Source organism: Lepeophtheirus salmonis, chromosome 1 (assembly GCF_016086655.4).
Source record: "Lepeophtheirus salmonis chromosome 1, UVic_Lsal_1.4, whole genome shotgun sequence".
Classification (NCBI taxonomy): Eukaryota; Metazoa; Arthropoda; class Copepoda; order Siphonostomatoida; family Caligidae; genus Lepeophtheirus; species Lepeophtheirus salmonis.
Window position 1 is genome coordinate 23840257 of NC_052131.2, and position 27143 is coordinate 23867399.

The 27143-nt window shown below is 28.4% G+C and overlaps 1 protein-coding gene across 4 annotated transcripts in view; it reads left to right on the plus strand.

Moving 5' to 3' along the window:
- The first annotated feature begins 7368 nt into the window (after positions 1 to 7368).
- Positions 7369 to 27143, plus strand: part of LOC121123592 (band 7 protein AGAP004871) — a 497290-nt gene continuing 477515 nt past the window's right edge. For 3 of the 4 annotated variants that reach the window (XM_071889552.1, XM_071889564.1, XM_071889561.1), the window contains exon 1: positions 7369 to 7850. The gene's annotated coding sequence lies outside the window, so the exon portion shown is untranslated. The remainder of the gene's footprint in view (positions 7851 to 27143) is intronic. The other variant, XM_071889565.1, reaches the window with a different exon arrangement.

Genomic DNA, 27143 nt, shown 5'->3' on the forward strand with positions numbered 1-27143 from the left:
GTTTATGTTAAATGATATCTTTGTAAATTTGTAGCACGTTGAGATCTCAAATAAATGTTGTTACTATTTATTGTGGAAAAAATGATTTTTTCACAATGCTTTGGTATACTGAGACCCAAGGATATTTTATTTCAAGTTCCAGCAAATATTAAGTATTTTATTTCGAGATTTACTAACTTTGGATCGTCTCGACATTTCGCATATATCATCTCATAAGGTAATTTTTTTAGAGAGCTTTTGAATATTAAATACCTTCATTATCCGTCCCCCTCCCATATTTTCTTTAATCGAGGTATAAATTGTCCTTAATTGCTGTACAGTGAATAGATATATTAATTATTCAATGGATTAATTAATTATTCAAATTTTCGATTATTTTTCCACAGCCCATTTATAAAAGATCCTCGAACCCCTATTGTCTTGCATGGCACCTGGTAAAAAACACTTCAACATAGTATAGCTAACAATCCAGGGTACTTCAATCTATCTCAAAATATTTGCATATAAAGCACTAAATTAACTAGAATCAATATTAATGAATCAAAGTTTGTGGTATATTGACGTTTGAAAAGTGATCCTTTTTGAGCGTGTACTTAATATCTTAAAAACTGGTGGCTACTTGTTCTAAGATAAAAATCAGTCAAACAACTAGCGTGTAGCTAAAGCTCAGAGTGTCATATTAAAAATAACACATAACATAGATACAAATAAAACATTAAAAAAATCATGGTTAGTTAGTTACACGTTGCATCCCTTAGTATATATTTAAAAAAAAGAAATACATATCGTCTTTATTAAAAGACCAAAATTTGTCTGTCGGTCTGTTGTCGACGCTGAATAATTCCGATCAATGGAGGGTAACCGTACTACTATATTTATAAAGTAAGGCAAAATATATTTTTCATGATATTGACAATTTTTTCTTTTTTCATTTTGTGTTGATCGCAGTGAGCCGACACAAACGGTGGCAAAATCAGGATTAATGAACAAGAAGATATTTCAGTGTATTTGGTGGGATTGGAAGTGAATTATCTACTATGAGCTGTTGCCAAACTCTTACTTCAGAGTTGTACATTGAAAAATTAGACTGTTTGAAGGAAGCAATCGCCCAAAAGCGTCCATCTTTGGCCAATAGGAGATGAATTGTGTTCCATCGGGACGGTGCCAGACCATACAAATCGACATTGACTCGCTGTAAGCTCTAGGCGCTTGTTTGGGGGGCTCTTATGCATCCACATTATAGTTCAAACCTGGCACCAAGTAATTACATCCCAGTTATTTGCTAATTAGGCTAACCGGTTATATGAAAGAGGTATTAAACAATTACCTTCAAAATGGCAGTAATCTATAGAACAAAATGGTCTATATTTGACCTAAATTGGATAACTCTATCAATCCTAAGTGAAACATTGAAATTAAAGAAGGATTTCTTTTTACTAGATCTTATATTTCTGTAATTATGTCTAATAACATAAAAAACTTTACTTTTTGATTATAACAAATACAAACCATTTTATAAAATTCTAGACATGTAACATTTACTTCATTTTTTCCCCTCCTTTTTGCTGTCCAACTAAATGCTATTTTTTTCTATTAGTAATTAAATGAAAGAAAGAATTTAATGAATATAATCTTGTAATGAATATTCCCAGGAAGAATTAATATAATTTGTTTTATTAATTATGACTCTGATAAAAGAAAATAATTAGATCGATAAAAAAAATCTTATAATTCCTTAAGAAAGGGATTTTCAATCTTTTTTCAGTGATTTAGCACTTGTGAAGTCTTTTTCCAGCCCAGTATTCTCAAACCAGCACAAATTATAAAAGAAATCAGCGAAAGAAGACGTAGAATACTGTGTCAACACTTTCTGTTTCGTAGAACTTTCAATACTTATATATGAGTCATACTCATTCGAAATTTAATTGTTTGGAAAAAAACATGGAAAAGTCATAACTCATCATAAAAATTATTTTTTTTTTGAAAAAAATGTGAAAAAATATATTTTCTTACATTAATAATGCAAGGGTTATTATTTATTTCAACTAATGTCCAAAGTAAAATATACGGATATTTTTATTTAATATTGACTAATTGTCTTGAAAATACTAAAAATCCATTTTGTTTGCTCATAACTCAAATCTACATATGCGTCTACTCATTTATAGTACAAATAACTCATACCTATAATTAAAAAAAAAAAAACCATTATGATGGAAGAAGGGTCGCATTTTTGTAGTTGCTACAGGAATATCCATATATTTTTTCATTTTCCAAAAGCTATTGTCACTTTTTTTAATCTTATTTTGTTGAAAAGTATAAAGTAATGACTAGTACGTGAAAAATGAAAAGTAACACTGATGATTTGCCTTAGAGTTACTTGTCCTTGTTGGACTCGGAGTAGCATTGAGGATAGCCAATGGGGTAAATCTTATAGTGTTTTTTTTTCTCTGGAGATAATATTACTTTCATAGGTATATCCTTATTTTCTACTTAATAAAGCACGACATATTAATTTCGTGAATTATCATGTGAACATAACTATGACTTTTGATCTACAAAATCAAACTTTCCTTTGTTTCACATATAGGAGAGGTTTTGTGAAAATTAAAGTAAAATAATGATCTAAAATTCAATTGATACAAGAAACTAATTTTGAAAACACATCAGCCTTTTTATTTTGTCTTCAAAATTTTATCCCCAAAACAGTTTTTTTACAAAAAAAAAAAAAAAAAAAAAAAAAAATAAGCTGTAATCACAAACTCCCTTATTTTGTTAAAGATATAGAAAGTTTAGTTTAATCTAAAATTTAAAAAAATAGAGAGTGCTTCAAATTATATTCCTCATTTAGGTTAAAAAGTTATAACACGATGTTTTAATATATGAAAACAAGCTATAATTTTATACAGCGTGTAAACTTTTGGCCAAATTTATACAAAAAAAATGTTGTTACACAAACTGGAAATTGGATCAAATTTAAGATATTTAGGGGAGAAAGAGGAGGTTTCCGACGATTAAAATGGATTTGTATATCATTGCAAATTGATATGCAGTATTTTATCTTTTAATATTTATATATCAAAGTATCCCTTTTTTTTAAAATATTTTTCCACTGTTTTTCCAATCGATTTCAAATCGTACTGAGTAATTATGTCCAAAAGCACTCATATATACGTAAAAATTGTAAAGGGTAATGTTATTCGCTAGAAAGTGTATCGTAAGCTTAGATATGTATGTCCTTGGTATGATTATAATTTTTAATGCTAAAACGCTAAATAAGCAATAAAATATAAAGTTTTTTACATTTTTTAAAACATTTTGTACATACATCAAGATTCATGAGTCTTTGGGAGACATCAGACAGTGTACAAAAGCACCACTATACCTGTCAGATGTAACCTTAATTATAAAATAATAATTAAATTATAAATACTCTATCAATTACTCTAAGCTAGGCAAATTACACTATGACTCACATATGATTAATGATTTTAATTAAAAAAATCGATATATACTTGATAGATGAAATATGAGGGTGACGTGATATAAATAGTAGTGCTTATGTATTTATTTTTCTTTTATTTGTTAGTAAATATGACAAGACAAACATGTAACAAAACAATTTTTGTACTTTAGGCCCATTTTTTAAAAATTATCGTCTTATACTAACCTTGTCCCTTCTATCCCACCTTCCCATACATCCCCCCACTCTCATATCTCTCCTCTTCTCTTTGAGTCAAATGCAAGATATTATGCCTACCATTAATCTAATGAGTAATGTGACATATCTTTAGACTATAATGTCCAAAAAAGATTAACCTGTTTTGAAACCGATCGTAAAACACGTAAAAAGTGTCGTAGTGATGATTTGTTGACATAAAAATGATATTATCGCAAGCCAAAGATTGATTGTACCTACATCATAACAAACCATGATTTCATATTACTTTCTGAGGGGTTTTGGTATAAAATAACAAATAATAACTTTATTTTTTTTCAGGCAACATTTCATTCGAAATTTTAAATCCTCTATCTGCAAATCGAATAAAACTTGTGTAGACAGACCAGTATTCAAATATTCCAATAATAGCTCTAGTCACTATTGTTTAGCAGAGTGATAAAAGTTTATATTTTCTTCAAGCAGCTGATTGATATATACCCTGTTAAAGTTAAAACAAAGTTTTCATTAGGAAAATACATTTTTTGAAGTTTTGACCATGTTTCTTTTTTATTTAAAAAAAAACAAAAACAAAACTTCACTTTTCATAAAGTAAAAGATTTGTTATTTTTCTACATTCGTCAAAATACTCCATTGTTATCATAAAAGCCTTATTTAAGGATGACAATTTGGGGTTGTGTTTAATTTATTCATCTTGAACGTCCTTTTTTTATGAACTTTTTTTTTCTAAATAGTGAACTTATACAATTTTTTTCTTTAATAAGTGATCAATTGTACTCTCTAAAACCTTAAACAGAGAGGGACCCATAACTAGAAGTAGCATGACTAAACTTTAAAAAACCGTGATTCGTATGGAATCAGGAAAAAATAGCCACATTTCAATGTTCAAATATTATAGTTAGCTATATTATTTATTCAATATGTTAACTTTCAAAAGTAATAACATCCTCGACACGCCAGTAAACAGATTGGTAACTCTTGAGAATGAAGTCCATATCTATGGACTAAGTAGCTTGGATCAAACCCAAATTTGGATGCCAGGTGCAGCAGACATCCTTCTCCAAGACCCCTCAAACTGCAAAGTAAGTCCAAGGGTTTGAGGTCAGGGCTGGAGCTGAGCTGTACGGAGGCAGAACAGAAGTCAGCCATATTGTTGCTGCGTAAGTTTGGGTTCTTCTTGGCTGTATAGGACTGTTTTGAACTTCTTGATGTTGTAGGCAGTTCGGATGGAGCAGCCAACGGTCTCTGCAGTAACCTCAACATTGAAACCGACAAGGAGATCGCACACATGTTCCTTTTTTTTGTAGCCCCGATATTTTTACACTTAGAAACATAGGTTTAAAACATTATTTATTTATTATTATGGCACTTTTAATGAAAAGTAATGGGGATCAAGTCGTAATTGAATATAATTGTAAGTTGTGGGCCCCCACAATAAGAATAAGATCATATTTGGGTCTCAGGAAAATAATTTATATTTCAGATTAAAATTAATATAGCCTCTAGACCAAAACGTGATTGCCATGTCTCCATTTAGTTATTTTTTAATTTTAATCCACGGGGGCACTATGAATACACAAATATCTTTAACTTTTTTTACAATTATCCATGGTTTATTTGTTCAGTTATAAAACTAGAAAACCAAGCGTGAAATATCAATTAAGCAGTCATATTTTCACTAATATGTATAAATAACTATTGTACAACTTTTTTTCATGATTATTTATCAAAATTAAATATTTTAAAAGACTCAAATAGAACCCTTATTAAATAATCAAATTCAAAACTAATAATAATAACCAATTGTTCCATAATTATATGTGTAATTTAACAATGCTTGTGAAAGCTCATAGAGTAACTTTAATGGAATAACCCTCAACAAAATAAATATTAATTACTATTTTGCTAGTCATTTTTTGATTATTTATTTTATTCAAAAATTTAGAAAATCCGTTGTGAAACTTCAATTAAAGAATCATGTATATAAATAATGTTTTATGACTATTGTACAAGCTGTTTCATTATTTATTCATGTGATTTCGAAGCTTTATAAAGCTACACATGTGACCACAAATGAATAATCATATTCAAAATTAATCGGTATGACTTGTTCAAATATCGTTTAAATTCCAAATTTAGTAATACTTGACACGCATTTACTGAATCTATATATATTTTTTTTTCATATCAAATCTAATTTAAGATATTTTATAAAATATTTTATTTTATGATATCTAAATTTATTCAAAGAAGAGTGAAATTATACAATTACAACATAATTAACAAGACAATTCGGAATAAAATAAATTCTATACACAATATGCATATATCAAATAGTATAAATATAAATAATTATAAGGATCACCGTTTTCCGTTGCTAAATACCATTTTTCCTCTATAAAAAATGAAAAGAAACAAAGGTTACCTTCTTTTTTTCTTTCCTCTTGACAACCACGTTAGTCCGGATAAACTGGTATCGGACCCTATAATTCTCCGAATGGGCTTGTCATAGGACGAATAACTATACACTACACAAAGCGCACAAGTCCTCTTGAAAAGTAATACGAAAACTATTCATCCAAGAAATCCAAACATCAATAGCGGATATTTGTGTGTTAGCAAAGTAACACCGTGATTCATTAGATTTTTTTATAAATATTTGCTACAACGGTTCTACTAACGGGTCGAGCACACTGTTGAAACATCCTAATAATAAAATCATTTCATAATTATTAATTAATGAACACTTAATAACTGCAACTCGTGGCTTATAATTAGTAAGCACATTATCTTGTAAAATTGGAGAAAAATGAATGTTACTCAAAGCTACTTAGTATTGCAGCATGAATCATAATAATATATACATAATATTTGTTTCGGCAATGTGGTGTTTCATTAAAAAAAAAATGACGGCAATGTGTCTGCGCAGATTAGAAGATAATTCAAACATAAGAAATTACTAACAGACCATATGTCTTATATAATCATAAATATGTTCACTTTTGTAGCTATTTATAGCGTATACAATTCAAATTTTTAGAAAGGCCCAAGTTTGTACTTTAATTCAACAGTCAATAAACTATTAGTTTGATATGTCAGCAACATGACGGCTCTTATTATTATAGCTATTCTCTATAAACAACAACAATGAAAAATCAAAATATTTTTTTCTATGTAACATTAAAAAAATGTTACATACGTTGAGTTAAAGAATACAAAATGAAATATTTTTGTATATGCACAAAGTCATGGACAGTAAAAAAGAAAAAAAAAAAGAAGGCCCATGTTGAGTTATCTATATCTATATATTCTTCACCTTTGTGACTCAAAACCATATACTATGCACACACCATATATAAAAAGAGGATAAATAAGAGAAAAGGGATATATATATATAGATATAAACCCTGAGGTAAAACAATATACACACATATCGAATCAACATTGTAAGGAGGGTTGTAGAAGGTGATTTGTGGAAGAAGTATAGCAGCAGCAGAAGCAGGAGAAGAAGAAGATGTGAAAGGAGAAGACACTCACACAAAAGAGGAAGAAAGGAAGAACTAGAAAGAAGAAGAAGCGCCTTACAGAGTCATTTTTTTCTTCTTTGCTTCTCCGCTTTGTTGTTTCCCCCGAGTGCTCCTTTCCCTTCTTTTCACCCCTTTTTTTGGTGTGTGTATTTTTTGGAATGTTAGTTGGTTCTCGGATCTTCAAAAGATAGAAGAAACAAAACGAGAGACGCGCCTATTATTAATATACCTATATTATGTGTACAATAAATTTATAAATAGAAAAAAAAAATCACATTTCTTGAATACGTCACATATTCATCTCAACAACACTGTCTTTCCTTATTAGAGCCTCTGCTGCTTTTTGTACGTTGTTTTGTTTTGTTCAGATATAGAAATATCAGAAATAATCATTACAAAAAAAAAAAAAAAAATGTTAACTCTTATTAAAAAAAGAAGATTTGTGTTTTAATTTGCAAAATTATCTACAAATAATAATAGATAACGCGGCATCTTGTATCCAACGTGTCTTTCAAAAGTCTGAAACGTATCCTTTATTTGTGTATATTATTTAGTAAAAATAGTTTTTATCTCATAATTAACCCATTTACGTAATATTAGCATAATTAATTGTGCATCATAATAAATCACCTAATAACTAGCGGGTAAGAGTCTATTTATTTATTGGTTAAAACCATACTTTTTGTATCAAAATAAATATTAGAAAGCACTCAATTTTGGATGGATTGTCAAATTATTAATGTTTTATTTTATTTTTCAATTGCCCTGTGTCGATTTAATTCCTTACATTTCTCTCTATCTTTATTTCCTTCTCTCTCCCCCCTCCCTCCCCCACTGACTAAGCAAGAGCAACCAAACGCGACTACCACCACCTCACCTACCAACTACCTATTTCTTCTTCTTCAGCTATCGATATTCCTTTTCCAATACAGTCACTTCATCATCAATTCAGACTCAGTTACTATTGACTCTACCCATTATTCTGTGTGTATTACTTTTCTCTGCCTTCAGTGATAAATATTGGGTTATTTACATTGCTACATAATATGTACCCTTCTTAAAATTAAAGAAACCAAAAAAATTCAACAAGTTGGCGTTTGACTCGACATATTTCTCTTCTTTAACCCCCCTTGTCCGTTGAATACATATATAGTGAAGAAATTACATTTTATAGTTCCGCACTAAGACGATTTCTTCAAACCATGCTAACATAAGTAAAATAAAATAATAATAATTATTGTGATAAAGTTATAACAGTATGACTTTTAGAAAAATAAAAGAAAGAGTGAAAAAAGAAAACGAGGAGAGGAAGGAAAAGTGAGAGAGGAATAGAGAGCTTTGTATGCCTGTTGATTTAAGCAATGCATAATTTTGTTTTTTATATTTTATACATATGATTTTTCGGGGGTTTGTCTCACCAACACGATCCAGGATAACAATATATTCTTAAGCCTTGGACGTTTTGAGTGAGTCAATTATTCATCAAAAATGTTTATTAAAGTTAGATTTGAGAAACATTTTATTCAACCATTTTTATAAGACAATTAATGAACAGAGTACAAAAGAAACTCCCACCAAAAATAAAACGTATTGATTAAAATATTAATCAAGTTGATAATTATAATCATAACGTCATTTAAATTTTGTATCACTTTTCAAAACTATTTTGTACTCGTAAATTTCAATTCAAATGCTAAAAAAACTGATATTAGAATAAGACATCCAGAAAAAACAAATCCTTTTTTTTTAAATCATGGGTTTTGATTTCAACAGATAAAATTTGTTATTGTTATAGTAAAAAAATTATATTTTAAATGTTGATTGGGTTTAATGAGATTGCATTTATTATATAAAATAATAGCTATAAAATTAAAGTTTTGTAGCTCTTGTTGTAAAGAAAAATCCTAAAAGTCAAAAGAAAAATAGTTAATCAAATTAACTAAACCTCAATTAAAAATTGCTAAATATATGAATAACTTCTAAAGAAGGCATTACCAAGATTAATAAAGAAATTTATATAATGATATTTAATGTTGTGGGATTGACGATAAAAAAATTAGATTAATATGAATAAGTGTATACCTTCACAGTTCACTAACGGAGGGTTAAATATATTAAAAATCTCTAAGAAGTGACGCATTTAAATTTTTACTTTACATTCATAGGAAAAAGTAAGTATAAATAGAATATTTAATCAGAATATCTGAAAATTCAAAAAAATAAGTTGTATACATATATTAATGAAGAGCAATCATTCAAAGATTGAGCCTTCAGTCACGACGCATATCTCTAGCCTGAAGTGGACCATATCTGAAGAATTTAATGTTTTTAAGACGTCAATATTGGAACAATGGACTTACCAAAACTTCATTTCGAATACACCCCAATTATAATCTAAAGAAATAACTCACTGACCTTGAATTTTGTTGTCAATAAATAACTTTTCCTGGAGATGTGGGATGGACAGTGAGGCAAATGGCTAACATTTTGGGCATGTTAAATACAACATAAAACAACACGGTAATCATGGCAATTAATTTTTTTTTGGTGAGAAGAGTAACTTCACTTTATAATGACGTTTCATTATATCAGCTTGAAATAATTATGACGAAGGAGCAGAAGGAAATAAAAATATTAAAGGCAAAAACTTCTCCGATGTCGATACTGAATTCCATTCTGAGTCCTACAATGACTTATATTTATAACTTTGCAACAAATCCTCAAGGTTAATCTCCGTCTTTTTTGTGCACGCATGATTTTTCAATCCAGTTTTGAATGTAGTAGAAATTTCTCAAAAATTAGAAAACAATGACAACAGCTTTAGAAAATAAAATTTACCCTTCAGTTTGCAAGGCCCCAAAAAACAGTCGAACTAAAAAATAAAAACTTTTTAAATTTTTATCACTAGGGGTTTGCTAACAAACTTACCCCTCAAATTTCTTTGATCCTGGATAAGATGCCTTCTTTGGGGACTGATACGTTGAAATTAGAGTTCCTTTTTGGCCCATCCACCGTTTCCACAATTATCTCATTCGAATTATATCTTCCTAGAAATTCCAACTTTTTTTTTCATCCTAAGAACTCTGTTTTATTCTTTTCAACTTCTTTTAGTTAATCACAGATGTTTATTACTCTTTTGAGGTTCATTCTCATGATGTTTTTCTCCAAAATGAACACAGGTGTAAATCAATTGACGATCCTAATTCTTTATCTGGAACGTCAAATTAAGAGAACTTCACCCTAATCAAAAGCTTGTATCTTTAGCTATCAAGTCACGTAATTTTAAATTATATTGGATTATTATTCCTAAGCGTCATCCTGTACATTGTACATATCTTGAAAAAGAATTCAATCTCTCTGCATAATATAACAATACCTTAACAACATACGCGTGCAAATACAAATACCTATCTATGTGAAAAAATATACACATCATTGAAGCCTCCAGCTAAAAATAAATAATCATATAAATGTTGAAAAATCCTACGAATTTACAATATATAATTTGATTTTTTTGTATACATTCATAATATACTATCTACGTAATATAATATTTTATTTGACGACTCTTTGGTTTAATATTGGAACTATCGTTTTTTTGTTTGTTGAGGGAGATTTGATCAAGATTTATCACTTTTTAAAAAAAACTACTGATTAGCTTAAAGACATTTTTATTCGCTTCTTCTTTTTTTGGTAAAAGTAATGGAAAACACAAAATGTGAAATGATTTCAGCAGTAAAAAAAATGTATGTAGTTACAAAAGTTTATCATTGAGTCATCAATACGGGTTTATATAAATACAGTTTTAAATTGTAAGCAATTTTGGTTTTAAAAAACCGAAAACTAACATGGTAACCTTTGACAAATAGAAAAATATTTAGTAGAAGAGCACTTTCCATGAAATTTCATAAATTCTTCTGCAAGCTGCTGTTTGAGAGAGAAAAAAAAATCAATCCATATCAATCTAGGGTATAGGCAGGAATTGGATCCGTTCTTGATCCTTAATTCTACTCCCAGCCCAACATAGATTTTTTACATATAATTACTAAACAAATCATTAGTTTTACTATCAATTATTCATGAGTACTCACACTTGTAATTAATTTATGCTTATATTTTTCCTCTATTATCATTAAAGAAACCCAATGATGATGATAAATGAATAATAATAACAGTTTTATAAAATAAAAAACACTTTGAATTTGCCAAAAACCACAGTAAAAGATTTTCCCTCCTAAATAATTAAAGAAACCTAATGATGATGATAACAGCTTTGGAAAATAAAATAAAACATTTTTCAGGTTGCCAACCACAACAAAACTTGCACACAAATAATTATTAAGATTTACAGCTCATCATATATACTTACACGTTCTTAGATTGAGTTGAAAATGTGAAGGATTTTTTGTTTGCAAGTTTTGTTGTGGTTGGCAACCTGAAAAATGTTTTTATTTTATTTTCCAAAGCTGTTATCATCATCATTAGGTTTCTTTAATTATTTAGGAGGGAAAATCTTTTACTGTGGTTTTTGGCAAATTCAAAGTGTTTTTTATTTTATAAAACTGTTATTATTATTATTTAATTATTAAGGAGAGAAAATTTAAGCATAAATAAATTACAAGTGAGTATCCTCAAGAATGATGGAGTTTATAACTGATGATTTGTTTAGTAATTATAAGTATAAGTTCGGCGAAGAATTGAGGATTTTTAATTTTATTTTTTTATTATTGAGGGGAGAAGATCTAAGTATAAGGTGTAACTATGAGTGAGGTTGCCCATGAATGACGGAGAGTAAATAAATGCTGAAGGTTTGTTGGGGAGTTTTATACGTAAATCTGTGTTACACTCAGTTTAGAATTGAGGATAAAAACGGAGTAATTCCCGCCAATGTCCATGCTTGATACGGAGGGAGATTTGTGTTCATTTTTTGTCTCTCTTATCTAATAGCAGCTTATCTAATTAAACATCCTGATAGATAAGCTCCTCTTTCCAAAAATTATTTAAATTGTCTTCGTTACCATGTTAATTTACAGGTTTTTTATTTTTTCATACCACAAAATCTTATGATTTACAGCTATATTAATAAACACTGTGTACAAGAAAGGAGTTTTACAAGTTGTTACATGCATAAGTAGATTATACCAGTTGAAAAAAAAAAAAAGTATCGAATAACTTTTTTATGTCCGAGTTAGTGAACTGGTTGTAAAATGATTCCTTTAAAATAAAACGAATTTTATAACACAACCACATATTAGACATATATTGAAAATAACATTATTTAAATTTGTTATATGTTCATTCATTTTGCACTCGTAAATATCAACTCAAATGCTAAAAATACGTGTATGAGCTCAAAACATAAAAAAAATGACATCCTATTTTATGAATATAAATCTAAACAACATTATTTTTACTCAAAAAAATAAATAATTTGTTATTATTATTGTCAAAGTATTATTATTTAATTTTTGGTAAAAGTTTCATTTTGTACATAACTAACAGTAGTTTCTGGAGTTATTAGGTTGAAAAACAGACAAACTTTGCTATAATAATATAGAATATAACTCCCCAACAAAGTGTTAGGGTTCTTCTCCATTTTTCAGAAACACAGCCATTCGTGATTTTTACAATACCTAATTGTTCTCTCCTCAATATTAATAAATACAGCTTTGGAAAATAAAAAACCACTGTTCAGGTTAAAAATATAAAAAGTATCACTCTCGTTTAAAGTCATATGATTTAAAACTCTATTGATCGTCTATCCTGCCTTTACTTAACAATCTTAACTTTTCCAAATGATGATTGATTAAATTCGAATAACTTTTGATCAGTTGGGAAAAACTCCTTATAACTATTAAAGTCCCACAATTAGGAGAAATTGGAAACTCCACAAACTAATTTTCGGCCATTATAACTGTTTCTCTCTGAAGGAAATATTAAAAATGTAACAACGGATAATAAAATGTTGTCACTGAAGTCCTAAATTGTACAAAATAACCCCAAATTTCACCTTATTGGAGGTCTAGTTATTGATATGATCAAAGCTTCAGGAAAAATAATTAATATGTTTTGATGAGCCAAAAAGTTTTATATATATTTTCTAGAGCGTTCCCTGGCTGAGATTTAGTAACACATGCTCGTTTATAAACTTCATTGTATTAAAAATGCACATGCTTAATGCTACATGGGAAACACCATCAAGATGTCATTAATATCACTAGATTGTTATTAATTAGATCAGAAATGGCTCTACAGATTACAGGAATAAAAACATATATATAGATAAACTTTGATTTAATAATTGTAATGAATATAATATTTATTACTGGAGAACATTTTTAAGTATTGTAGTAATGACGATATAAGCTTTATTATGTGGGATATATAAAATAATAGCTTATATTACGTTACTTGTGTACGTATCACATTGAAAGCTGATTAAGGAAAACCAACTGCAAAGAAACTAATTAAGTTGCCTATACCTTTATTAAAATTGTAAATTATACGACTAACTCTTATAAATGACATAATTACAACTACAAAAATAAAAACTGTATCTATTCTTACTGGGCGTTTTCATGACATACTATTATTTTAAATTATGGCAAGTCAATGTAGTTTAAATAGAAGAAGAAGTACTTATAAAATTTAGAGTATATATAAATAGTTAAATGAATCAAAGTGAACTTGGGTGCAAGTAAGGAAATCCCATAGCTGCGAATTATTCTATAAATCCTTTGTTATTTCGGATAACGGACAATGATGTATTAAAAAACAAGGATTACTGAATACGTGTATACTTATTCAAATGACCACCAACTTCTACCATAATAGTCACTAGACAATTCTTAGAAATAGCATCCATCATGGAATTATGTAGGCTTCTGAAAGGATTCGAGATATTGTCGGCCAGAGAATAAATGTAGGAAAATTGGAGCTGATATAGTAAATGCTAAATCAAAAACAAATTGTGGCAAGATTTTTATTTGGATGAATGCAATAGAGTCCACTAAATAAAAGATGATTAATTGGATAAAGAAAATCAAAATATAATTAAGTATTATTGTTTTTATAGCGAGTACAAATCTTAAATTCATTTGTAGATGCAAAACTCAACAATAACTCATATTTTACAAATATGCATGTTTGACTACAAAGTCTGCTCAGAGATAGATAAAGTATTCGTAAATCTTCAACGTAAACGAAACATTTAAAAAAAAGTATCACATCTCCCAATAACTTGGAGCTATAGAAATCAGCACATTTGGAAGTATTTTTTAGCGGAGTGGATTTTAAAAATGTTTAAAAAAAAGGATTTTTGAGCAGTTTTATAAAATTTAGAGTAGCGATAAAATGTTAAATAATATAATTAAAATGACTCATAGGTAGTTAAACGTAACTTGTATAATTTTTTTATATAAGTTACAGAATGTTCAAAAGCCCAACTTGTAGTATATAAATATTTACTCCAATAAAGTACTTTTCTTAACACAAGAAAATCTTCTCATAAAAAATTCATACTCCTCTCCTTTTTCAATTTAAAATTCATATTCTGTCTCAAGGACTATGACTTTTTTGTCCTTTTTTTCGTTAGAAAAAAGGATTTTTTTTAAAGGGTATGATTTTTTTTGTTTTTCTTTCCTTCTAAAAATAAAATATGTATAGATAAATAAATAAATTTTGTTCATAGAGAATAAATTAGGATAATATACTGTGTAGGTGTATAGATGAGTCATTTTAAAGCATATTTGTGTCTTGTCAACACAAAAGGAAGCTGGGATAATTTTTCTCTCAATTTCTACCACCGAAATAGTCGGATCATTCCTTTGGTGTTGGTTCAAATTGCATATTAAAATAGAAAATGTCTACACTTTTGTAAGGGAAACAAATTTCTTTATTTTGGAGGAAACAATTTTTTTCTTTACAACTTAGAAAAGTAACAAAAACTAAATACCAGTAATAAATAAGAATCGGAATCGCCAATTAAAAATGATTTTGAAATGGGTGCCATTTGACCGAAACAAGGCCTTAAACCTCTTGACAGAACTGGTATGCACCATGTCCTCAAGGTGGGATGTTTCTCCATTCAGCCTCAGCTGCAACCATTAACTGGTATTTAATGATTCTTGAGACAGCATTGGTCTTCTTCTAAGCTATTGCCTACATTGTTAAATCCAGGATATTGCAATTAACCGAGGAAAGAGGCCAAAATTATTTTGGTAACATTCTTTCGAAGTCCACTGTTTGGATATTTTTGTTTTGATTAAAATGATTTTTTTAATAATACAACCTAAGGATATGCGAAACAATTTTTTATTTTTTTCTACACAAAAAATAACTTGTAAATGATTTAGAGGGCATTGAACTGAATGCTTCACTATTTTAGAACAACCCCGTATACAGGGTGGGGATTTTAATAAAGGGAATATTTAATGATAATATATTCTATAATTTATTTCTCAATATTAATTCAGTATTTTCACAAGTATTTTGCTCTTATATATAATTTATCATTTCCATAGTGAGGTCAATCACTCAAACCAACCCCCTCCAGTTTCAACCATTACCCCCTTTCTGACCCAAAATCTGGCACAAACTTTCATGAAAAGCTCCTTTTCTATGTTGGTCACTGCCTCCAGAATGGAAGCCCGCAAGTAGTCGAGAGTATTATGTACATGTTTATTGGACTCTCACTCCAAGACGCTCCACACATAGTCGTCCAAGAGTTTCAGATCCAGGTAGCTGGAAGGCTACATGGCCTGTCCCCAGAACCTAAAATTCTTCAAATGATAGTTACACAATAATGACCATATGGCATTCGTATTCTGAGATCATCTGATGAATTTTTCATTTTTCTTAAACAATTTTGATAGCTAAATCTGAAGAACACACTTTCATATACATAAATTTCGTCCCGTAGCCAAGATATTGTGCTCTAAACATGTTCCAGAACTAAAATCCCCACCTTAAATATCATAAAATGTTCATAAATTTTACATTTTTACTTTTTCTTCAAGATTGTTTTTTGTTGACACACACAGTTATTTTTTTAATGTCCAATATTTTTTATGGATTTACAGCTGTCTAATATAATTTTGAAAGTTTCCATTTGGCTAAGATACTTACAAAGTATGACGATTTAAAAAAAGAAAAAAATTCTTCTCATGAGTCAAAAAGATATAAAAAATATATCTCTCATCTTACCTTATCATAAAATTCTTTCAATAAAGTATTGTATTCATTCCTTCATATATATAGACTCTATCATGGTACAAAAAACTTAATTTTTTTAATATAAAATAAGGACGTTTCAAAGTCTTTTTTTTTTTTTTTAAAAAGACTGTTGAGTTATGAAATAGAATTTCAAAAAATTTAATATTATTAAATTATTATTTTTTTTTCTTAAAAAATTTAATTTTGGGATTTTTTTTTGAAAAAATATTGAAAAACCAATCCCCCCCCCTCCCAAAAATTAAATAAATAGATTCCTACGGACTCCTCCACTGTTGCTGAAGCTAAAAATGCTTTGTGAAAGAAGGGAGATACTTGTGTGAAATAAATATTTTACAAGTGGTATACAACTAAAATAAAGTTAAAAATCCCTGATATAGGGAACACAAACAAGTTTATAATTAGGGATAAATCATAATTTGCGTAGGTTGTAGTGAAGTTGATTAAAAATTGCCCCCCCCTTCTTTGCTTATTGTATCAAAAGTTTTTTGCAATTTAATTAAATTTTTCTTTCTCCAAAGAGGGAAAACAATCATTTCTATATAAAATGAGTAAAAGTGAGTTACCATATTTATAATTGGTGTACCCCAGATCAGTTTTTCTCAAACTTTTTCAGTCACATCACCTTTTAGTAAATCTCAAGGCACTCCAGGGTAAAATATGACCAAAAATGACTAAATACAAGTTTCATTTTTACTTAAACAAGACAGAAATGATCAGATCAGTATATACGAACTTTAAATAATAATAACATAACCCTATAAGACCCAATATGTTTTACAAGCTTGCTTGACCACCCATGCCCATTCAAGTACCCAAAAAAAAAAGACATTGAGAACACAAATTAAATACCAGAAGTAGATATTAAGCTCAATTTTACAGAAAGTCATAACTGGTTCTTGATGGACCCTTCTTTTTAGAAAACGATTCATGATGCAGTTGCTTGTTCCTTGTACTTTGTGAAATCAAATGTATTAAATGTGTAAAAAAAGTGTACTTTTTATATATTTTAGTATTGTTTTAGTGCCAATAGCACTTATTTATTTTTCAGAAAGATGCAACAATATATATCAGTTGTAAATATCAAGTTAATTACATTCTCTGTATTCCAATCTGAAAAAAAAACATTTTAATTAAAATATAAATACGATACAAAGTTGAAAAATGCCCAAACTTTTCATAATTTTTAGTATTTAGTTTATCAGTTAAAAATATTGTTCAACTTGATTTTAATAGATGAAGGGGTTTAATATTTCCACTATGAATGATTTTCAGTATACTTAAATATTGCACAAGATAATGAACTTTATATTTGTTCAACAGCTGTCACGTCCTCTATAATGCAATTCTGATTTGTTATGCTTGATAAAAGAAGGAAAACGCAAATTACTGAGTATATATTAGCGATTAAAACAAAGTGGCAAAATCCGCCTGTTGGAATGAGTAGATTCATGTTCTTTGATAAAAAAAAATCTTCACGCAAGATTTTATTTATTAATAAACCAAGGACGACGTTACTCTTTTATTTTTTACATTTTCTTATTGGTCTATGAAACTTTTAGTTCCCTTTACATATTTTACATTGTTAATTCTATTAATCGAGGAATTCATGGATGAATAGTAGTTATAAATTAATATCCAACGCTTTTTGCGGACAAACAAATGTGTCACTACACACATTATCTGGATCAAATATTGGTAACGTGATTTTCATTTAGCGACTTGGTCTATAGCTTTAGTCTGTTCAGTGTTATGTGTATAGCGAATTTATTTCTATGAACTTTATTTAACACAATCTTTACACCTCGAAAACTCTCCTTTTTGGAAGGAAAAGGTTTTGTGATTTAAAAATGTACATTTTTTCTAAGAATGAAATATCATAATAATTTTAAATTGGAAAGTACGAAGGAATATTACGTGTTATTTTCTTTCCCCCAAAACTAGACTCATTTTAAATCACAGAATCTCTCTATATGAAAAGGAGAATGGTTAAGTTTTGAAGATTACAAATAATATGCAAAGTTCTTAGGAATAAATTTTGTGTACATAAGTGTATATTTGGTAAGTCACTTTTTTAGTTATGTCAGAAGTGACAGAATTCCATCTTCCTTAAGAAATCAACATTCCTTGCACGGAATCTACCTGATAGTTATAGGTCCCGCATAGTTTTTTTTTCAAAAGGAACCAATTGCAAAACGCAAAAATAGATAAACAACTCTTTTTGACAACCTATTCAAAAAGAAATGCTCTTCAATTTATGTACTTTTGAGTACAATCAGTACACTGATAATGAGTAAATAAACTGAAAGTCTACAACTGGCAACAAAAATAAACCATATGCTTAGATATTGAAGATGATAAATCATAAAATACCTTCCATTTATTAAAAAAATATAAGGATAGGTCATTCGAGAGACAGAAGTAACATTTTGTAATGATGCTCTCTAGTTACCCTTCTACAGTGTGTCTCGGCAAATCGTGAACAAATTTTCCCAAGCTCAACTTTATCATGATTTAAAAAAGTACATATGGTAAGACATTGAGATTATATATTTTACTTTTAACTTAATATAAGCAATTAAATCTCAAAAGTGAGCACGCTTGCCCCTCATTATGGCCTCAATCTTGAGGCTTCTATTCTTCATGTATTCCCCCAACATGTCATCCCACTCCTTCTCCATGATAACCTTTAGGGCATCCACATTCATTTCAAGCCTTCCTCTCGATGATACCCTAGATCCCATAGTCACGAGCATTGCAGTCTGGTGAGGACAGAGACCATATTGACCAGAAATTCCCAAGTTGTTCACTACTTTTGAGTTGTTATCTCGTAATAATTCATTCCCGTTTCATGAAACGCTGACACACGAATTTAAAGTTGACCTCTATCTTTGCCTGATGAAGAAATTTGTTTCACAAAGATTGTTTGTCTTATTGCTCTATCAATTTATATCAGTTGTTTTTTGAAGGGTACATCAACCATTTCTATAGATGGAGTAAATAACAAACCAGTAATGTCGAATAAAAGCTGAAGGCAGGGATGTCATTTGACTAAATTTCTTATTATTCCTGGGATAACAGCTTGTAATAGAGATAAAAAAAGTATGGTAGTTTTAGAGTATGTTCTGAGGGACATAAGCATCTTATTTACTTTGATGCAGATGATGTAACTCTGATAGTGGTCAAATTCAAAGGTTCAACCAATAAAGAAGCAATAAAACCTTTCTAAAGTTTCAGTCACGATTCGTTGATACACGCTTCATTTTCATCATATATCGAGAGTAAATAGAGAATACATAAAATACTAGTTTGGCAAATTTTCTTAATACAATAAAATTTTTATAGATGAGTTCCATTTTATATTAGAGATACGAGGTATATTCAAAAAATAAGGTAACTTTGTATTTTTAGCGAAAATGTATATTTATTCTGCAATGTTCTATGTTATCCCCTTCATATACGTACACTACACTTGTGCCTACGTTTTTTTCGATCCTCGAACCCTTTTGGGTATAGGTATTTCGGGAACTTAACAAATGTATGTTAGCCTCAAATTTGAAAAGTCACCTTACTTTTTGAACACACCTCGTATGACAAAACTAAAACACTATGATAGGAAAGGGGCAGCCTAAGGAGTCTTGGATCTCTAAAAGGCACTCTCATAAAGTTATAAGCCTGATAGTTTACTAAATGATGGAGAATTTCCCTTGAACTGAACATTTCATTAGGGGCAATTAAAATATTGATTTTATTTGTCGATCTTTTCCCAAGACATGATCTGTATCATTATTTTTTTTAAATATATCTCTGTATTCATAGCTAAAGATATACTATTTTGTATGATAATATTTCAATTATATAATTAAACCATCTAAAGTTTTGGGAATCATGTAATCATAGTAAATAGAAAACTTTTATGTTTAAATTTTATTTTTCAAAATAAAAATAAATCTTTCTATTCTTGGTCATGAATACTACCGCACATAAAAAAGTATTAGCTATGTACATATATAAAAACTAATTTACTAAAAAAGTAAAATAAAAGTTTTTTTGACATTTTTTCTGCTTCGAATTGATTGATAAATGATTTTTTTGTTTGAATGAAGCAAGTTAAACTCTGGTGTAGTGCTTTTTTTATTATATACCTAAAGATATTTTTCTTTATTTACATCAATTAATGCTATTTATATCATTATACATAATTTAATTAATATTTGAAGAGCTGTTCAAATGAACAGTGGGTTTAATTTAGTATATATTGTATATATTTTGATGTAAACAATACAGTCAAGCCTGGTATAACGGCCATCCGTTTGAAGAGTTTCATTGCACTAAGTAGTCATAGTCTTCAAATGTAGAAATGGTACAAAATAGGGAACATGGTTTATGAGGTCACTTGGAGTAAGCAGTTGCTTTTTCAGATTTTATTGCCAAGCCGCTTTTTATAAAAGTTTAACTCTCTTTACAATGGGTAAAAAATGTGAAATGAAGTTATATGTATAATAGTAAATATCTATCTATATATTTCCAGATTCCATAATATAATGTTAGGATTACGCTTTTTTGCCTTGAAGAGTACACATTTTGTCAATATTGTAATGGATTAAAAATTAAGGAAAGTGAAAATGGTATACGGAAGATGGCGTCACTGTATTTAGCTATAATTAAACAAGCTACAAATAATTATATTAAAAAGAATTTATTTTATGTATATAGTTTCAAGCTGTCCGTTGCAAGACGGTGCCACTAATTGCAGCTATGGAAAGACACTACTATTAAGTAAAGAAGATACAACCCGTGTTGTAAAAAAAAAAAGAGAACTGAAAATTAACATGGTAACATACATAACTGTCATGACGTTTTATTACATCAGCAGCAAGCAGGCGTAAAAATAAATAAATAAACACAAACCCTTAATCGGTATTTAGCAAGGATATATATCCAGGAAACACTTCAATGTCGACTCTCAAATCAACTTTGAGTCCAACAAAAACTTACATTTATTACTCCTTAACAAATTTTCAGTCTTACTTCCCATCATTAATGATTATCCAAATTATTAGTTTCTTTGTATTGCGATATTTTTTCCTCATTAATTAAAGGATAAATATATATAAAAGAAAAAACAGCTTCAATTGTCAATTACAAAAATTTTACGAGCGAGTAAGGACAACCAATCTTACCACTGCCCCTTTACTCGGACTGTTAATACCATTGCTGTAATTTGTCAATATCTCAGATTATAAATGATATTGAATAGTTTTTTTTAAAAACTTTAAAGTATGAGTTAATGAAATATACAAAAAAGTGAGGAATTGAATCTGTCTTAGGATCTGCAAATTTGCAAAATGTATATAATTTCCATACGATTAAATAAGAACAATTAATCAAATGTGAAGCATATTTTATGTAAATACCATTAGTAGCTAAATACTGCAATGCATAAAACTATTGAACCATAGGGAGTAATCTATAGTCAATAATAATGGGTTATAAACGATTAAATATTATACTTTAACACGTTCGTTGCGTATAATGAGTACACATGACATATATATACATAACCCTATTACGCCCACTATGTTAATGTGTGTTAAAAACATACATATTTAGTTTATAAGAAGAATATTGTTTTACTTTTTTGGAAATTGGTCAAAACCAAAGACATTCTATATTTTTTTAATATGGTCTTATTTGTAAAAAAGTAAATGATTTTCTTCCTATAATCCTACCTTTAAAATTGAATGGATAAATATCCAAAAAATAGTAGATTTAGTACTTTTTATTTCAGAAAAAACTTTTGCAACAATGGTGGTCATAAGTAAGAAATTCAATTCTTTGCTTTGTTAAATGATCCATTGATTATATATCTGTAATTGCATTCATGAAATTATTGATTCAAATTCTTTGAAATGGTTTAAATTAAAAATTTGAGACCTCTTGTATCAAATATGATACGTATTGGGTTGTAGCTAGAGTTAAAATATCAAACACGAGTATTCTTGTTTTATTTGTTATAGATAAATAAAAATTTAATATACGTAAATATACAAATTATTCATGGCAAATTAAATGAATGTGATTGATTCAATTGGTCAAATTTTGGTTTGATTGTTTTATAGCTTCAAAATTTATCAAAAAGCATAGGTATAAGTGCTTAGTGGATATTAATATATAGTTGTAGTTGTAGTTTGTAAGCATTTTCGGTATGTATGTAAATAAAAAAGAAACCAATAATCACAACTGTTACCATTGTCAATTTAAAAATGTTTTAGAGGAGAGCAGCTTATCTATCATGACGTTTCATTAGATTAGCTGCTAGTATATATTAGAGACAGAAAATATACATAAATATCACTCTGTATAAATCGAGCATGGATCTATTTAGCAATGCTCTTTTCGTCATAGATGACTTTGGCCTGCTTCTTTTTAGACGCAATAAGATTTTGCCGTAATTGAAATATATTCCAAATATCATAAAATAACTTTATTTTTTAATAGGAAAAAGTTCAAAGGAGACTAAATATACATGTTTTAATATGATTTGATATAAAAAATATTTAAAGCTATCCTTAGTTAATATAAATTAACAAATTAATAAAAGCATAAATACTTTGAACATATTATAACCCGATGGAAATGGTGTGAAATATAAAATATTTTATTAATGTTAATCTGTGAAAATTAACAGAAAGATAGATAATATTGATTACCTGAATAGAAGACGTGCTAAAAAAAACCTGCTTCTAAAAAATAATTCTGTAAATGAATGAGCACTATAAGCTTTTCTTAATGGTAAGTAACATCTCATAGTTCATATCTAAATTTGGAAAAAGTTTATTAAGAAAATAACTTGTCATATGATTAAGTTTTTCTTTTAAAAAACAAAGGAAGAAAGAAATAATCCTAAAAAAAAATAATCTGATAAAATCTTTTTTTAGGAATCATAAAAAGTTATATAGAAAGTCTAATTTAGAAATTTTGGCATGTGGCATAGAGAGAAATTTGTGGTTATACACAAAATCCTTCCAATGCTTCTCTACATATTTTATTATATTATAATTTTTTTTGACTTAATATATATATATAAATTAGGGTGAGTCATTTTTAGGAGATTTTCTCCATTTTTTCGAATTTTGATATCGGGGGTTCTGAAAAAGTTGTACATATGTTCGGTAAAAAATAATTTGTGGTAAATATGAGGTCAAGGGAATAGGATTGCAGAGATTCCCAAAAACCATATACACTTTAAAAACATCTATATTTATATTAGGTTTAATGCTATTGCAAATTTCCCATCATCAATTTATCAAATTCTATATTTCCACCCACTCTAATATATATACAAATAAAATCGACATCTACGAACTTCTGTGAAAACCATATTGCCTATATTCATTGCATCCTTATTTTGTTGATCGTTAAAAAATAGTAATATCTAATTAAAACTATTACTTCAGATATATCAGAAACACTCCGTGTCACTTACAGTAATTTTCTTTATGAGTCAACTGTTTTATAAAAAAATAATTAAATAAATATAAATTAAAAACCACTTTCTTTTTTTAATTTTTAAAGTTCTGTCTATTACACGTTAAAGTTTGTTCAATATCAAAATCAATATACTAGGGTTTATCTATCATATCCCGGGACACATTTTTAAATTTCGGGATCCTGGAAAAAATGGGATCATTTGAACAAATAACAAATACTGAGTAAGTTGATTTTTTTTATTGCTTTTATATTCTCAATTCTCATTTTCTTAGTCTTGAATTGTGATCCCTGATTGTGCAAGGATTTTTTTAAAGGCTCGGCCTACTTATTAAGTATTAAGTGATGAAATAGCTAATTTTTTGTAGAGCTGGGGATTGTATAGTTTTGGAATGCACAACCCAATCCACGAGCTAAACGTCAATTTGGTAAATATTATCTATATACTAAATGCGAATGTCTTTTTGTATGTGTGAAGGATTCACGGTCAAACCAATGAATGGGGGTTTCCTGAAATTTTTAATATAGATTTTTAAGGCTCTAGAGACGGTTTTGGTAACATTTTTTTAGGCATTTAATGCCATGGGATCCTTAAAATAGCATCTTTCTATAAAAAAAATTGACAAACAAAAAAAAATAAAGACTGTCAAACTCTGAGAATTGTCCTTGCTCAATGTTGGTATGTATCTTTGCACACTTTTTTACAAGGAGATTATAGGTCTTAGAAAAGATTTTTGAACATAACATAATAGTTGAGCCAACTACAGTTTAGAGGTCGGTGCTTCAAGCCCGTAAAGTGGGATAAATTATTTTTCAAAGCCCACTTTGAACTATTTTTCCTTTTGATTTTGTGTATGATTAGGACGATAAAACATTTCATTCATTACAGATTATTTTAAATAATGTATCGCAAACAAGAAATTATAAAATAATAGTCATATTTAAGCATTATCAATTATTTACTTGATTTTTAATCCTGTCATTTCAATACTGTAAAGTTTAAATAGTTCATAAAAACTTCCAAAAAAAAAAAAAAAAAGCAAACCTTATAACTGCAAGTTTGTCTAATAAGTGTCATATCATTCCAAGCATTCTTCAAACTATTCCAACACTCAATCTTACTTTTGAGGCACTGTTCTGTCTAGGTGTTCCCAAAATACCTATAAGGTTCAAATTAGGAGATTGAGCTGGCCATTGCACAATAGATAAGATGTGAGAGGCTTCTATCTTTTCCAATAAGTTTTGAAGAGCTTGGAAGTATGTATTGGGTCGTTGTCTTGTTGAAAAAAAAGTTGTGGAACATTTTTGAGAATGCTTGGAAATGATATTACATCTGCCTATCTTGAAAAACTAACAGCAAGAATACCAAAATTCTGTAAAACAGTTTTAGTGGCAAAGGGAGGATTTTTTGATGAAGCCAAAATTTAAACAAAAATACTTTGAACATTTACAAATAAATGTTTGTACCCATATTAGACCTTAATTTTTTTTAAATACATTTTAATAGGCTAATTACTGTGTTGATGGGAAAATTTATGGAATAACTTTTATGCCGTTTTAGTTTTTGAAATTTATATGTTTACGAAAAAGTTTATTTCTTATCAGCTGACATGATATCATGCAATAATAGTGTGCGTTATCAATCTATATTTATCTATGGAACATATACATTGTTATCGGTGACTATTCTCTGTGGATTTATTCATATGAAGGAAGGTTCAATATGGCTTTTTGTATGTTAATACAGAAACACTCTAGTACATTACATCATTTGATAGTTAAACGAAGGGAAATAATGAGAAGAGAGAGAGAATAAAGAAAGATAGAGACAGAAAGAAAGTAAACCGACATTCATCTTAAGAAAGAAATATGAAATAAAATAAAATCTTTATAAATTATTCAGATGTCAAATACAGGAGAAGTAGACAGTATTATGTACATGTACATATATATGATTTTCTTTTCTTTCATACCCAAACATACACACGTTCGTGTATATAAGTACGTTTCTTAAATGTATAACCCCAATAAAAATAAACAAATATGTAGAGCACTTGAGGCCATTGTGATGCCAACAAAGGGGCGTCCGCAGGATTATAAATATATATATATTATTTTTTTGGGTAGGGCCTTGGTTTTTGGAAGTTTTTTGAAAAGAAAATCAAAAAATTAAATTTTTTCGTGACAAAAAATTTCAAGCACAAAAAATAACTGCTTTGAATAAAAAAAATAATTGAGAAACTAATTTTTTGGAAAACAATTTCAGAAGTAAAATTTTAAGAAATTTATTGTTTTGGAAAACAATTATAAAATTAAATTAAAAAAACAAAATTTTTGGAACAAAAACTGAGAAATTAATTTTAAAAAATTGAGAAATTAATTTTTTTGGAAAGGAATTTCAAATATAATTTTTTTTTTCTTTAAATTAAAAAATTTATTGTGTTGGAAAATAATTATAAAAATTTGATTTCAATTGCAATATTTTGGGAAAAAATTTAAAATTCAAATGAAACTATTAATTTTTTTTAAATGTACAGCTATTCACAAAAAATGGAATGTTTTGGAAAAAAAACCTATAAGTGACCTGAGAGGCCTCAAATTTTCCCAAAGTCAGTTTATATTTAATTTTTTCTAGTAGGAGTAAATCATTTTTACCCAAATAGGGGAGAGCTTCTTATAAATTTTCTTAGAACATATGTGCAAGATCTTTTCTAGTTGTGAAATCTGTGTAGTGCTTATATTTCCATAGCCTTTACTTCTTTTATTTAATTTTTGAGTATAATATTTAAATATAATATACATATGCTGGCAGGGGCGTTCGAGGGGCTTGAGCTAAAGAGCTGTCACCCCCCCCCCTATATTTTTGTTATTTACTATAAACTTTAATATAAACTTTAAATTTGAAATTTAATTTTTGAAATTTTATAAGAATAACTTTGGTTTTTGAATTTTTTTATCCATAAATTTTATTTTCTGTGAACAAATGAGGCTTTTTAAAAATTTTATCAAAAAATTTTTTTTTTTTTTTTGAAGAGTTGGGATTTAATTAATTTTTTTCTAAATAGTTGTGGTTTTTTGAAAAATTTAAATGTTAAAATTTTTTTCCAAAAATTAAATTTTTGAATTTTTTTTCTCCAAAAATTCCAAACTTCCCCCCTAAAAATATGTATACAGACGTACCTGTCTTGTGAAAGAGGGACAGTAACACTAAGGAT